The sequence below is a fragment of the Teleopsis dalmanni genome, chromosome 2 (genome assembly GCF_002237135.1).
Source record: "Teleopsis dalmanni isolate 2A chromosome 2, ASM223713v2, whole genome shotgun sequence".
Taxonomy (NCBI): Eukaryota; Metazoa; Arthropoda; class Insecta; order Diptera; family Diopsidae; genus Teleopsis; species Teleopsis dalmanni.
Window position 1 is genome coordinate 7,519,924 of NC_051847.1, and position 17,854 is coordinate 7,537,777.

A 17,854-nucleotide genomic window follows, 5' to 3' on the forward strand; every position below is an offset into this window, starting at 1 on the left:
GATAAGTACTTCATTCGCAAACAGTTTACGGTTTATATAAAAATATTAAAGCAAACCTGACAAACAAACAATGGATCAAAATACTTTAGGAATCATCGCATCTTCTGAAATAAAATCATTGATTTCTTTTAAGTCACATCGATATTATTTTGTAGCACAAAAAACACTATATTGGATTATACTCTGATTACAGCCATTAGTCATTACTATATCATACGGTATAATGATGACATCACATATATTTTATAAGTATTCTAGAAAGCAATGCTCATGGTTTTGTCTTAAATTTGCCTTAAATGAATATTTTGTCTCCATCCGTGAAATATTGTTACGCGTATAAGTGAACTATAACTAATCCACTAATAAGTAAATACTCTGATCAATTTTAATATAACTGTTGTCTTCTAATATTAAATAATAAAAAATTAGAATCTTAGACTTTTTAAAAAATTTAATAAAATTTTATTTTTATTATTATTAAAGATTTGATTAAGATTTGATTTCATTAAAGGAAACAGGAACTTCAATGGAATTAATTGGTTTTCTGAAAGTGTATGTGGATCCATGTGGATTGAAACTGGTGGAGCCAACCTATCACGTGTAAACTATTGTATTTCCGATTCTTTAGTAATTTAGTGGAGTAAGAGTTAATACTACAACTTTAGTTAATATTTCATCAATTGAAAAAATATAAAGTAAAAATAATAGTAAAAAATAATTGAAAAACTGAAGCATTTTATAAGAAAATTTACGCACAATCACACTGAAGCACTTGTTAAGTTTCACAAAACATCACATTAAAAACTAAATTTTTATGGTATCATCTTCTTTTCTGTAGAAAAGAAAAGAAAAGAAAAGAAAAATTATTTTAATGAATAGAAATTTACCATAGAGGAAAAAAAGACGAGCTTTAATTGAAGACACTAAGTAATTGAAGTTACTAAACACAAAATATTCAAATTATTTTTCTCAACTTCTCAACTTCAGAACCGACGCGTATCAATGACAAAAACCTAATGAGACGCAACTACAAAAAATTCTTCTACTATATTAAAAAAAAAAATTTGTTTAAAATATTTGTTCATTAATAATTTAATGTATAGGCACTATGAACATGTCATGTAATTCAAGTGCAAGACTCAGTTAAAGTGTAAACGAGTGTGTATGGGCGGTTAAGTACCGCTCAAGCATTACTTAGTAAATGTTTATATAGAGAGAAATATCCGTACAACATTTCTTTTTATTTTTGTAGTCAAAGTGCAACAACATTTCAAACAACACTGACTACAATACACAATAATTGAGATATTTTTAACTGCAAATGTATTGTCAACAATAACAAAATCTCAAATGACTTTTTGTTCTATCACAAATCTAAGTAAACAAAGATTTATTTATTTTCCGCCTTTTAACAACTTAACAAAGGTATTGTATCTTCTCTGAGTCAATTCCAGCAATCGCTAAGATCTAAGTCTAAATATGATATTACAGACAAATTTATGATTACATTTAAGTTCTCAATCGAGATAGATACCTATATACCATATACTATACTTCTGATATGTAAAACAATTCGTATTATATTACGATCGATAGTTCTACATAATAATACTAAAGTAAATAGGTTAGGTTAGGTTCGGTTATATCGGCGATCCCAGGGGGGAGCCTATAGGCCCATAGGCCCATTGTGCTACCATATTATTAAAATCTCAAGGGCTAAAACTAGAACCTTTCACACAGCTTATGTTCGCCAAGATCCTCAAAAAAGAAGGCCCCTAAAATGTTAAGGCTCATGTGGCGGACAGAAACAAAGCAGGTGGGAGGCACTTTCTTCATCCTCACCACCACTGCGGTAAGTAAGTAAAATTTTTCACAACTAAAAGGTCTACAAATAAATAATCGTCCTCAGATTGGATTAAAAGTAGTCCACTTATGATGACATCAAATCAAGTACGTTCCAATTATTACTGTTTTATGCGAATTATTAAAATACGTTTATATTCGCATATTTTACCGATTTTTAAAGTCACGAGTTGAATAAAGACTGAAGAAGCAATTATCCTGGTAGATATTCCTAATACAAATATTAAGAAAATAATCTGCTTTAACCACCATTTGAAAAATTTTTACTTAAATTTTATAACAGCGGTTACGGACTACAGACTACGGACGAAACCCAAAGTTCTGCCAACACGACCATAAACTAGAAGTATTCGATGTACAACAAAAAGGGAATTTACTAAAATTTTGAAATAAATGAGGTATAATACCTTAACAATTTTGAGCTATTATAATTATTAGGCAATAGAAAGGATATAATTTGTACGATAGGATAGCAAAGGACATGGTTCAATGGCCAAAAAATAGTTGCAAATTACTTTAGCTTTGGCGATTGATTACTATTTAAGATCACTCGTCGCGTACTAGTCGTTCACCACCTACTGGACTACTGTCATGCACAATTGGTTGTTTTGTCAGTGTTATGAGGCAGGCAATACATAAACTTATAGCGGATGAAAGTCGTGGAAGAAATTGTGCAATCGAATCATTGGAATAACTGTTACATATTTAAACGAAAATGATAAAAGTATCACATAATGACATATAAAATTATGTCATTAAGAACCCATCAAACTGATTGCACAAATTATGAAATCTCAGTCCTTTTAAAACAATTTGTCGCCAATTAAAGTTTAATTACGTCTTAAAGAATTAATTTTAAAATGTAATTATTTATACAACTCAATTAAGCGTTGCTTTATTTATGTGTATTCAGTTGCGTTTATTATACCACCTTTAATTAACGACTTTTAGTCTTGTCATCATTATTAATCAGTTATCCACTAAATCATTTCAATGGATAGAATTATTGCGCAAATATTCATTTATTTTCTAGTTTTAATTAAATAATAAATATAATAAAATAGTGTGTAAAAAAAATTATTCAAATGGTACTGATTTGACTAAGAAATTCAAATTAAATAAATCATATAAATGACGTATATTTTATTCATATCTTCTGTATTATTATTTCATCATTCTTAGCTATTTCTATCCAATGTAAAATAGATTTTTTTTTTGTATTCCAATTTTTTCCGATACCAATGATTTACAACCTTATTTTAGTGATTTTGTATGTGCACGATTCTTAAATCTATTCTACTTCTTAAAGCAACCATTGATATACATATTGCTGATGTTTTCACCTTTTCAAGCGATTCCGACAAATTAATTCTCTTGAAATCGCTGATCAGATGAAAAAATTCAGATTTTCAATATATACATAAAATGAATTACCAACTCATATGGTTTCGTTTATATCTGCAAACGCTTTTAAGGATTTCCTAGCTGTTTATTTCACATTTTTTAATACGAAATAAAATGTTAAAACAGTTTTTATTAAAAACTCTGATGAATGATGATGGTATCGTATTTAAGTAAAATATTTTAATTTCTTACTACAACGGATCTAAATCACGAGTATTTCCAACGATTAGTTGTGTTTTGACCTCCACAATGCCGTGGCTACTTGAATAAGATTTTCTTACTGGTAATTATATTCATAGCCAGAACAGACACGAGTACTTGTACTTTTCTGTTTGCATATAAAATGTATAAATTGCGACATCAGCTGAACTACTACGGAGTTCAGATTCAGGTTAGGTTTAAGTATGAAATATGCATGAATGAAGACGTTTAATTTATTTATCTGATTTACATTCATTTCAATTGAAAACTGCAACTATTTTAGTCACTTTAGACGACAATTTCCATTTAAATGGCATAGTATATAGTATTCTTTACTATATACACTAATATAGTAATAATAAGCAATTGATATCGTATAATAAGAGTGAACAAAAATAACTCATATTAAAACTAATTTTATTGCTTTTACTATTTTTAAATTTAAACACTACATCATCTTCTTCATCGCATTCATCGGATTCATCGTATTGAGTGTTTTCACAAACAGTTTAACCGCGCTTTAACCGCACTTTAACCGCAGTTTGAATTCAAAGCATAAGTGCAAATATTTAAATATTTAATTAAAAACTTTAAAAAATTTTGCAACTCTACGAAATGTCACAATAAACTGTGCCAAATATTTTCGCCTAATACATTTTCGACACATTTCGTATTTGTTTATGTTTTGATTTTTGATTTTTTTTTTCATTAATAACAATTTGTATTTCAATCTTATATAATATTGAGAATAATGGTAGAAAAATACACAAATAAAAATTCATAACTAACCAATTATGTTGATATTATTGCAAGATACACGATCATAATAATGTATGTAAATGATGACGAAAGCGAAATTGAAAGCAAAATATACAAATTCATTGCTATTTACGAAAGTATTTGACTCAAAATTAAGAAAAAGATGCGGATTCGGATTCGGACTCGGACTCGGATTCAGAGCGCTACAAGCGGTTTTCTGAACTGCCGATCCAAAATCCAAAAGTTTAATAAATTAATTACAAAGTTTAATAACATAAATTTATATATTATTTCTTACTATTTATTATGTATATATTTACATAATTATTTCCCTTTTATAATATATTAATAATAAATATACATTAGATTACATTAGACACAACACCACCAGAAAGGTCTCAACAGAGTATGTAAAAGAGCAATAGAAACACTCGAAACCCCTCTATCACAGTTTGAGCATATCAATTTATGTTTTCCTATAATTTAATGAAATAATATTTATTATATTTATTACTACTTTAACATTGATTATAGTTCAACACTGTCGGTTAGAAATGGAATATTTTCTTTAATAACTCTTGATCCAGATGTGAGGAGTATGAAAAATGTGCTTTACAAATACTTTATTATTATAAAACACATGCCAAATATATATTAAACACGCTAGGAACTTATTTTCTGAAACAATAGAACTCAAAAAATCAGAAAGCGTGATAATGATAAGTTGATGTCATTTATTCCACATGATATTGTGAATATTTCGACACTTCCACTTCAACATAAATAACTTCCGAAGTATCTTAATGAATATAATATGCCAAACATGAAATTTTTTTATAATGTAAATCAAATTCTCTGATTCTTTGGTTAAATTTAAAAAACTAAGTCTAATGGCGTTTTCGATTGATAAATATGAGGCAATTTTTTCAATCGAGATGTTCTTTCAATGCATTTTCAGTGCAATTTTCACTTTCGTTAGGTACATCTATATACCACTGGAGATTAATGTATAACACTCGAGATCAGTTTATAACACTCTAGATATTTTGCAAGAGTAGGAAGCTTACCCTGGAATTAACAGCAGTTTTATATGATATGACAGATAATTTGAATTTTTCTACATTTTGTTAATTTAACTTGAAATATTTAAAATTAAAAATGATACAGTTTATATCTATAAAATAAGAGCCAATCACAAAAACCAAGACATGAACTCGATATCTTATAAGCGACTTTATAATCTCAAAATCCTAGTTGCAAGTTGCATTCCTGCAGTTCAGGAAATCTTACACAAACTCTTGTCTATCGAATATGTTTCACCAAATAACCGTAAAAATGAAACTAGATCACCAAAGCGATATGAACTAGTAAAGGAAGAATTAACTGGATTGGCGTCCCAAAAAAAAGAAAAAAAATTGAGCAATTTGGGACGATCACTGCTTCCGTTTGGAACGATTATAGCAACAAAAAGATATGAAGCAAGTTTTTAATAAGACTAAACTAAGTTTATTACTTGAAACAATGCTAACTTAACAGTTCTAAACTTTTAAGTAGTAATGTTTATAACATAGTAATGCTTAGATTAGATGTTGATATCTTATAATTAGTGAAGATAAACAGAGGTTAGAAAATAGTTAGGTCAGAAGTTGGGTGATAAACTTTAAAACTACTTTTTAAAGCTTAGATATTCTGATATTAATGGAAATAAAATAAAATATTTGCAGAAGGCTTACATGTAAGATAAAGCCTACTATATGCGATTTTATTAGGAAACATCATAGATAATTTTATTGATCCTAAGTACTTTTAATTAAACCTAAATCTCAGGAATGTGGGTCGAGAATATCTTACTTGAGATAAAGGCTGCTATATACAATATTACTACAACTAGTGAGAGCACAGTTAAATTGTCTGTCAGTAAGTATAAGTGATAATAATCAATCTAATTTATATTGATTGCTTAACTACGTATCTGATTGTATATTAGTTGTCTTTGGACGGGCAGTAATTATTCATACTTTTTGGGCAGATCTAATGGAAGACCATCGCATAATGTCGCAAATATTGTTCAATTTAATTTGCGTAGTAAATCACTCTGAAAATTGGCACAATCAATGGCAATGCTGCCAATTTAAATAAAAACAAAATTAACATCTTGAGACAGGTTTATTTCAGTTAAAGATTCCACATTATACACATTGATTCAAATTCGATTCAAATTCGCTTATTGGGAGCATTAACTGAACTAGTTAACGAATCTTCTATGACGATGTAGTTCCAAAAATGTTTAATAATTTTACAAGCCGAAATTATATATTTCCAAAAATGTGATAAAAAGATTCGAAAATAAAAAATCGGTTAAAAACAAATAAAAGATCTTGCGGAATTTTTGCTAAAAGTGAAAGTCAAATTTGAAGGTGGTAAAGGCGTAGGTCAGTTTGGGTTTTTACATCAATTTTGGCTTTAACTTATTTCAAAATATAAATATTGTAAAAATTTATAACGTTATATGAAGAACGGATAACAAAAATTTATTATTCAAATATTAATTAATAGAATGGGGTCAATGGTTTGGTGCCAATGACTTCAATTTTTTTTACTTTGGAGATGTTGCACTTCTGAATATAATAACAAATTTTATTTTATTTTATTTATGAAATAGTTTCTCAAAGTAATTGTAAAAATAATTTTTATGCTATATTATATTATATTCATATTAACTATTTCAGTACAAAAAAAACTTGAATTTTCAGAATAAAAATTCATTGAATTTAAAATTAAAATTCATTGTGAAAAGATCAATGTCCACAAAAATAGACAGTTTTAATAATTATTATTTAACGCTTTTTTACATTAATATTAACACTTGTTAATTTTTTATTTACATTTGTTTATGAATAAAAAATTTTCACATTTGCGAAATAAAACTTTTTTCCACTGAAATATTTACTAACTTATAATTTTAATTTTTATTCAATACTTAGAAACCCTTTACAATACTGTAGACTTCAATTGTTGAAGTTTGAAATTGTCAATATTGTACTGAACCTCAAATATTGTTAATAAATTTAGAATTTTCCATACTTTTAGTTCATCAGAAATATTACTTGTGATTTTATGAATGATTAATTTAAAAAATGACGTTGAGAGGATATTTTACTCTAGCAAACACTTTAAAAATAATAAATAAAGTTTTCTAAGTAATATCTAAGTACGTGCTTTCGCAAATTATTTAAATGTATGCAAATGGTAAATAAATATAAAATAGTTGAACATGCAATATAACAAAATCTTACTATATAAGAATAGATCAAAGTTCAAAGCTTTTATCATTTTTTATAGAAAAATATTAATACCCATTAGTATAAATTTTTATAACTCAATAAATTAGATCTACAATAATTTAAGTGTTTATCTGTCGTAATGGCTTAATAACATGATGCTCTCAACTCGGATCGGTTTTTATGCACTGATCACACTGCATTGGAACAAGTTTTGCCGGTACACATAGAAATTATGCGTGTGGATATGGCACACGCTAGCACTGCTTAATACTTCTAGCTTATCACAGTTCCACTGAGTACAATAGAATCTCTAAAACACTATAGATACGTTTCGTTTATAATACGAAACCTTTTTGAGCGGCTCATACGAACATGATTTTTTCAACCGCGTTATATAAATTCGATTTTTAAGTACATATGTTATAGGGAAATCCGCCATAAACTCTACAGTTCCAATAAACAAACTATGACCAACCTTCTTAATTGAAAGAAAGTAAAAATTTTTTTTGAAAATTAATTACGTCGTATAATACATCAGTTTTAAACTTTAACTTAGGTTTTCATGGTATTCTAATTGAAAGCTTCTTATTCATTTGCCATAGCATAATGACTAAAAAATAAATGATATACCACCAAGAACAAATGTAAAAGATACGTAAGTGAAATAAGTAAAAATATTGGTTAAACGTTTCTAATGAGGCTTAAAATCACCTCAAGTGCTAGAACTGTCAATGCGATTGTAGTTTAAACCAATTTTGCCCTTTTCATTTTACAAAAAAATATACGTATATAATGCAGAGATATTTAAAAAGATTTTTAACTTATTTACTTAATATCTGAATTGATTATAAATAAATAAGACTTTACTGCACTGTCGTACTGCACGACTGCTATTTTAGCTTTTTAAAGAAAAATAAATCCATTAGTATCAAGTTAGTTAAAAAATTTTTAAAAAAAAACATTTAAGTGGTTTTTCATTTATAATCAATTAAAATGGAGGCCAGAAAGTAATACGTCTAACAAGAAATCATACATTTTGTGGAAAATAAAAACGAATTAAAACTAATTTACAATACAATATCATAAAATATAGTTTATTTATTTACTAACTATTATTTATTAAAGGTCTCTTATGAAATATCCTTGACGTCATTTATTACAAGAAATATTTTGATCTTTCTTGGCAAAAAAATATTTTCTGTACTAAGTTAATTCATATTATTTAGGAAGTAAGCGCCTTTTCTCTACTCACTCATAACTTCACTCATATTAATACAAGTATATGTCAAAGATACAGCTTATTACACCAATAACACGAAAATATGAATAGAAAAAGAGTTTAAAACCATTCATTACCCCTAGCAGTGTTGTTCTCTGACTTCTTGCTAGCCATGCGCTTCCATGCACTGCAATTCCTCATCATATATTTCAATCAGAGGCATTCAGATACCGCCATCACCCCCTAATATAACCTAGGCTTCCGTAACCTTGATCACGGAGTCTACAACTAATACACCGCTGAGCTTGCGCAACGATTCCACCTCCTCCGCCTACCCACCTACCCTTATTCACGCTATAATACGCTCCTGTCTTCTAGCTTCGAATAATCTATACTTCTAGGTACTTAGTCTTTATATCTCAACTCTCGCCCTTAATTACTGTAATGCAGTTTCCCAACCAGATGGCTCAATAGTGGTAATCTTCTCCTAAGAGGTAGCAGTCGATGCTTTTCATCTAAAATATATATTTTTTTATTTATTTTTTTTTTTTGGAACTTACTTCCGATAAAATATCCCATAATTTAGTCGTATTCAGATAGCTCACACATATAATTATAAACTTTTTAAATTCATGAAATTTACATAAAATATATGTAATAATAAAGTTTATAAAATAAACTCACACTAAACTTCAAGTAATCCACAAAGATGTATTGCATAGTAGTAAATTATTGGGAATGTATGAAAAGGTATAAAGAAACGACATGATATATTTTATTTGATTTCTGTTTTAATTTTAAATATTTCTTTGCTACCTTCCCAGTTTCACAGTTGTTAATTAGAAATGCCACCACAAAATACCATGTACATAATAAGATTTAGGAACATGACAAGTACAACATGTACAACAAAAACCGACAGAAGTAAATATTTTTACAATATTCATATATATGCGAGTATTATAATATTAAAAGTTCCAATGCCAATTTTAAGTATACTGAAAATGAAAATAATATAGAATCTCGTAAAAATAAATAGAAATTCTCCATTACACATAACCAAAATATTATAGCTCAAAAATATTAAATATTATATTATGTGCCATTAAGGCAACATCATGTGAACTACAAATATTTACACAATCACAATCTTGTTATGTTTCCATTATGGCAAAGCTTTTGCATTACCGAACTGTGCCTAACATACACACTTAAAATGTAGCAGTTCCGGTACAAATGTCAAAGAAATTTTCCGCATTTGTCAAAATATTTAAAAAAAAAAACTTTTCATTTTCAAGCAAAATTAAAAAATAAACAAGAAAAAAGAAAAAGAACACAGAAAGAGAACACAAGAAATATAAAACCAAAAATCCCAAAAACAAGCAGCGAGTAGTGAGTGGTGAGTGGTAAGCATTTCATACTAACTACCAACAACTGATGAACTTGCTTAGCACACAACGTTGAAAAATGGGTCAAATATACGCCCGAATACTTGCACTTGGTTGCGGCAAGTTTTGCGGTACCGTTTGCCAATGTTTACATATGTATGTGTGTTTGCGTGTATGGCTTGTTATACAGGTTCATATGTGGGATTGTTTACTTTTTTCACAATTTCATGTGTGCCTTTTTTCTTATTCTTATTCTTCAACTCAGCCAGAGCAAGGCAAGCAACATGGCATGAGAAGTGGCTTCATGTTAAGAACATCGGCAGTAATGCTACTTACAGTCACACACCGCCTTGCACATACAAGTGAGTGTAATAAAAACTACAAGAAGAAATTCAGTTACTCTAGAGTCAATAACAGTATCGTGTTAACAGACAAAAAAAGTAACTTTTTGACGGAAAATAAAAGAAGAAGCATTGTGAAACTTGAAATTCAAGAAATTTCACTTATAATTTAAGCCACATTCAGAGTGTTTAATGGTAAAATTCATTGATGCCATTATGCGCACAGTTAGCATAAGTTCGGTGCAATGTTCTAAATGCCTTAATGGACTTTTTATATTCTCATCACCAAAACTGTTCATTTTGTACTATTATTGACTTCATTGTACCTTATTTATTTTATTTTTTTAGTAATTTGTTTTTAGTTTATTTATTGAACATTGATTTTGTGTTTTAACATACATTAACTATGTATGCATTTTTTTATCAACTAAGTTAAAAAATTTTACTTTGCAACTAAACATTTTTATGGAGCTAAAACGATAAAAGTATTTCTTAATACAAAGGAAATTTGTTAAATGAAATTAACTTATAAAAAAACACAAGTCAAAATCTTAACCGAAATCTAACGTATCTACTACAAAAAAAAAACTTAATTAGCTCAAATGATTTTAAAATCATTTAAAAACTATTTAAGTTAATAAAATACTTTAATAAAGATATAATCATGGGTCAATATCACTATATACTTTCTAGTTTTAATTTCGATTCTAGTGCAGCCTTATCTATACGATTTCTATATGTACAACAGTAGCAACCAGACCTAAGAGAGACGAAGCTCAATTTTCCTCAAGTGTGGCAAGTGTTTTTCTTATTTCAATGAATATATATTTTATATATTTTTACAAATATATATTTAGAAAATCACACTTATATCACATAAACTAAAACTATTATAAAGAAACAGAGCGTCACAAACTATGTTATATTCTATAACTACCTAACGTACATAAAACAAAAATTAAAAACAAATCTCCATATTGGAGTCGCTAAGCTTAATTAAACACTGAATTAAAAATTTTGATAACGTTCATACATACAAAAAATTTCATAAATTTAGCTTAGCAACACTTCTATTCTTAATAAACGCCATGTGCATTTTAATTATCATTTTAGAATATTAAAGAAACCATAGGTAATTTAGCTCATAAAGCATCACTCAATACTCGTATTTCATATTAAGAAAGTTTTTGTCAATATCCATCTAAAGCTTGAATTAATTTAAAATGCACAGCCGATTTTTACACTCTGTTCAATCGCGACCTTATAAATTAGGTATATGTTCGCGTACACTTCCTTGAACTAAATAAAGTTCTACATAATGGGATCGTATGTATTCGAACGGTTATAAAGAAAATGTGCATTCTTAATTTATGCATAATTCATATCACGATCATTAATTCAATATCGTGATATCATGCATTAAGCATTCTTTGAAATTTGTAATTTTTTTCAATACAATACCTAATAGAAAACAAACCCAATAACATAAAGTCCACATAAACAAGTAAATCGTATAAAGAAAGTGAATGAGCTTTACGACTTTGTAATGAGCTATTTGTATGCTGAACGAATGTTTTCGGTGGTAAATGTAAATTTCTAATTTCATAACAAAAACTTATTTGTTGCTGTTATTATAGTAAAAATATGAAAAAAAAGAAAATTTATGAACTATAACCTCTTTACAGACAAATTACACATTGTATTCTATATTATTGTAAACTATTTATTGAACTGAATCAACCGTCTCAGATTGTAGTTTCTACCTCTAACATTTTTTCAAATTTAATAGTAGGAAATAAAGAAATTTCACTTTTTTAATATGTATTTATGAATAATTTTATTGTATTAATGGACTTTGTTACCAGAAACGTGATTCTTATTTTTATTTTCTTCTTAATCGATGTGCTTCATTAAAGCACAACAAAAATTTAAGCGATCGTAAAAAAGCTTAGACTTGAAAAGATTTTAATTTCTTTATTAAATAATTGCCCTTTTTTATGTTATGACTGTGTATATTCAAAGACAGAATATCCAGAGCAATTAGACAAAAATCAAGAAACTACAGCTGGAAATCTAAAAATTTTTATATAAGGGAAACTAATTGATGAGTTTAAGTTTTATCTTGGGTATATTATATATAAAACGAAATATTTAGTGTTAAACGCCTACAGAGGTTTTATGTATAGATTGCAAAAATATAAAATTATTGAAGATAACTTCTATTTCTTCTTTTTTTTACAATAATGACAACAGTGTATATATTTTCTAGGTTCTTAAGATTCTTCTCACCCAATTAAGTAGACATAAATTTATCAACAAAGAGTATGTATTCTTGATGAAATCAATGAAGCGAACCAGGTTAGCAATGTATATCTATCTATTGTCTCTAACTACAGCGAAAACTGTGGTAAAGAGAAGAAAGGACTAACCATCAAGCACTTACTTTATCTCTTTCTAGTGCATTACAAAAAAAAGAGCAACTGAATTAGATTGCTGTCAACTAGAAGATAGTTCCTGAGTTTGCAACGTCAACATTGGTTCAATAAATGTTAAACACTAGCTGTTTCAGGTAAGAACGGTTTTTTTTTCGTTTTCTAGTTTGAAATTATTATTTTTAGTTTTTTGCGAAACGTAGTTTAAATTATTTCTTATAAATGTAATAAATTAGAACTATAAAATTATATTTATGAAACCTACAAAATCAAATATCTTAGAACTTCAAAAACATATTTCTGTAAATCCTTAAGATTATTCACTAAAGTAGAGTTATATATTGAAAAAAATATATTCATATGGATTTCACTTTTGAATTGAATTCACATTAACTACTAAGTAATATCTTTAACTTCACTCATACATGCAGTCAGTGCTCAACTTAGCTGTTGAGTGCATGTACACATTAAATTGAACAGAAATCAAACTAATTGCTAACAACATTAAAAAAATAATCGAATTTTTAATAAAAAATAAAAAGGAACATAGTATAAAAAGTGCTGACCAACTCCACTAAAATGAAGGAATAAACATGGGAAATACTTTTTGTAGAAAATCTATTTATAATCGTTTTCTTGATATGACCTGTAACATTTCAAATCCGCTAGTGTTCCTCATCGCATACTAAGTCACATCAATTACAAAATTCTTGATATAAACACGAACCTATTCTGTCTCTTCAGTAGCACGAGAAGAAGCACAAACAAATCTAGAATTAAGATTTTTTGAATTTTTGTTTGATAAAAGCTCTTAAATGCTTTTTAAACGATTAAATCTTTAATACAATTTTTTTAGAATTTTTATCTTTTACATGTCTAGATTTACACTAAATAAGCATTGTGTGCGAGGCGGAAGTAGGTCAGAAAATTGTGTGAATGAAGGTACTGTGACAACAGCGCAGACGCAAAACCAAGCGAACGAACGCGTTTTAAACTGAGTGGAGTCGAAATGTAGTCGCAATGGAGTCGCAATGTAGTCGCTGGAAGTGGGTCAAAGTAGTCTACGACTATTGTTCATATGTTTAATATAATATGATATTGTGATATGTCGATTACCTATACACTTTTCTGGAATTTAATAATTTATTTATACGAAATTGTCTCTTATTATTTTTATTTTTATTTTTATTTTTAATTTAATTTAAATTCAATTTAATTGATTAAACTGTTATACTCTGATGTCGGTTTATCACTTCTTATGTTGCAGTTGGTTCGTGCGTTGAAGATATTGTTTTGCAATTACACTTGCTATTATTATTAATATTTTTTTAATATTATTTTATTTTTATATGTTTTCTTTATTTAATTATTTTTTCTTTTTACATTTTTGCAATTTTTTCGTTTTACTTTTTGTATCTTCTGCTCGTCAGCGTACAACGACTCGTCTTAATGCCACTTCTGGCTTTCAACTTTATCAAAAATGGCGTCTACAGTGGCATCCGTTCATGCTGCTTTACTTTACCTTACTTCACTTTACTTTACTTTACTTACAATGTTGTGATTGTGTGAGTTCTTGTGTTTGTGTGAGTGTGAGTTTGCAGTTAATGTTTGTGTATCTGACCGTGATCATGATGCGCATTCGTTGCGTGTTGCGCATTGCGCATCCCGCTCGCATATGCTTATAGCATTTTAGTTACATATTGCTTTACGATTTTTACAATTTATAAATTATGGTATGTATGTATGAATGTACGTATGTGTAATATATTATAATATATTTTTCTGCATATTTTGAAATGCAAAATCCTCTTGAGCCGTGCTAATTTCAATTGTAAATATTTCAAAATCTTACACACGTTCACGTATTTAAGCGCTCGTCATCATCTTTGGGTAAACATCTGCATTATTCGTTGTGGCAGCTCGTTTATGTATCTTATGAATTTAATGAATTTTTATATGAAAATTACTTTGTACATAAATGATTTCAGCTCCATTTACTAGTAACTGTAATATTTGTATGAAAAATTTATTATTCTGTAGAAAAATTACTACGAAGTTATTTTCTGGAAGAGAAACCGTAACCATCGAAAAATGCTTTTAAACAATTCAACGGCCGCATAATGTGTGAAGAATATTTGAGAAATCATTGGGTGCTTTATTAAAATTTCTTTGGATTTATTGACTAAAAATAGGTCAAAAAGAATAAAGAAATTAGTGCTAAAATGCTAGATAACCATTTAAGTTTGATAAATTATTATTAGAAATAAATCAATAAATGGTTAAATTGCCTTTAAATCTAATACTTATCTAATACTGAACAGATATGTTAGACCAAAATATATAATATTGAATAATGTTAAAAAACATTGTTTACTAAACATTGTGATTTTGTAAGAAACGAGAGTGAGTGCCGTTAAATTTCTGTATGAAATTATTTATCGACATTCAATCAGCAATCAAAATCTAATAACCCCTGAATCAAAAAATCAATCGGTAGTTTTAGTCAAGATCACTACGTAGGGTTAGATATCAATACGTAGTGACTGTTACTTGACTGTATTACTTCCAGCATGGATAGAGACGAGTTATCATTATACCAGGCCATTCTTGTAAAACTTTGATGCCTTATTCTTTCATCAGTTGTGTTTACTTTCGAAAAGACTAAATGAATCAAGAAACTTATTAACTTAAATAGATGCGAAATCAATAAAACTATATATAACATTTCACATGAAAAATGCAGATTATAGCTTGCTTAAAAAACACTTGAAAAAAAAATTCCTTAAAAAAATATAAACATTTTGAAAAAACATTTTGAACATAAAAATAAGCATATATATAAACATTTTGAAAAAAAATTAGGTGTTTCCGAAATCGATCCAAAAACAGTCAACTTTTAAGCAGTATAATTTTACGTATTAAATATGAAATGAAATTATATTTAATTTCTAAAAATAAAAAAGTCATACATACATGAAAAATGTCCTCATAACTTACTTATGGGTAAATATGTTTTATTATAAAATTAAAGACATTATAAGATTAATATTGAGTAAAAAAAATAAAAAGAAATCTCTCACTTCTAATGACAGCTATAAGTTATATAGTGAATTTAATGCAACAATAGCAAATATTGCACATAAAACTAATTATTCATATAATAAATATAGCGCTTCCTTTACCCTTATCTTCCCTTCCATTCCCATCACACGCTGCTGCAGTCACCACTCAACTTAGCCAAAATTCATATAACAATTATAAAAATAAACAACAACCAAACTGCTAGTTAACTGCAATGCAAAGTGGAATAAGAAATGAAAATACGGAGTACTAATAGTTCTTTAAGAGAAATTTAAAAAAAATAATCTCACTAAAACAATAACTCTATATAAACATATTTAATATTAATATATTTTTATATTCACCTGTTTTTAAGTGGAAGTTTGATAACAATTTATTATCGAGAAAAAAAAATGCAAAACAATTAAATAAAATTTATGTTTCATGTTCAGTAGTTAGAGACATGACTTTCTATATATAGAGTAAAATTGTAACATTTTTGTAGAACTTCATTAAGTAGGAAAATCCTCGAACATGGCGGGCGCTTTGCTTTAATAACTTGTTGACCTACTAAAATAGAAATTACATACGAGGTTTAAATCACAAACCTCAATGCTAATTTACTTGTTTGGTATGTAAAAATCAAAAAAAAAATTTGTTGCATATTTTTTTATAAAAAATTTCTCTATTTACTTTTACTGCACAAACATGCAACACAAATTGGCAGTTGCTCAACCAATCCAGAATAATCTGGAAAAGTGCAACTAAATATAGCAATTCTAAATTGTTGGGAAGAAAATTATTAGAAAACATAATACATTATTTACACTCATCTGAAAACAATGAGGAGCAATTTTTAAAGACAGACAAATATTTATTTATGTCTCAACAGACTTCTTGACTTAAATTGTTTCGAATAAATACACTTACTTCAAATATTTATTTATAAAAGTATAAAAAGATACAAAATATATATTTAAGTTGCCCTGAAGATGACTATCGAAGATAGTCGAAATATCGAAAAAATATTTTAATAAAATATAAATTGTTTTTAAATATAAATAATAAATTATATTTTTTTTATTTCTATTTAAAAAACCAAAAAAATAAAAAACCGGGCTAATAAATTATTATCTATATATTTAAATATTATTTCGATGACACTATTTACAGAATTTTTCAGGGTTTTAGCTTATTATTATTGTTAGGGGATGTGGCACTGCGGCCGTTGCGTCTATGTGTCCCCTTCTGGGTTTAGAGTAGATCTCTAGCGCTGTTGCGTCAATAAAAAGTAGCACAGAACTTACTTTACAGAGTTTTATTCCCTCTTCTGTAAGAATACACATTCCCTGAAGTCTATTCCGTAAGTGCAAGTTTTTAGCTTAGATATTCAAAATTTTAAATTTATATGAGTACAAATTCTGTCAATTGTATTTCAAAGAACGGGCCTTGATCTATTTTGATCATAAATTTCCATATTTTTGTAAGAAAATATTTATATTACATGTACTGAGTTTTAATAAAATTAATTTTCCAACTTAAAGTCTCATTTACTTACGTACTTCATACGAGCTGCATACGACTAACAGCTGCAAGAGTGACTCGGCTCAGAGCCCAGCCTGAATATCTTCACGTAACTAAGTTTACAATAATAACAATTATTTCCTCACACTTCACACTTCAGACTTCAAATTTATAGAGACATATAACATATAGAGACGCACTTGTATTCCTAAAGAAATTAGGTCAATGACATCGTATCCATTTCTGTTGCAATTTCAATACATTTTTTTTTATTATTGTACTTCTGAATGCGCCAAAAACTACAGCAAACTTTTTAAAAATATTTTTTTTTCTTTACTATTACAAAAAAAAAAAACAAAATTTGCTTCGATATTTTTTT

General features: G+C 27.8%; 1 protein-coding gene across 1 annotated transcript in view; it reads right to left on the reverse strand.

Moving 5' to 3' along the window:
- The window catches only part of LOC119678912 (putative fatty acyl-CoA reductase CG5065), an 11,697-nt gene extending 10,698 nt beyond the window's left edge, over nt 1-999 (reverse strand). Inside the window, exon 1 of the mRNA XM_038090999.1 lies at nt 888-999. The gene's annotated coding sequence lies outside the window, so the exon portion shown is untranslated. The remainder of the gene's footprint in view (nt 1-887) is intronic.
- Between the last annotated feature and the right edge of the window lie 16,855 nt (nt 1,000-17,854).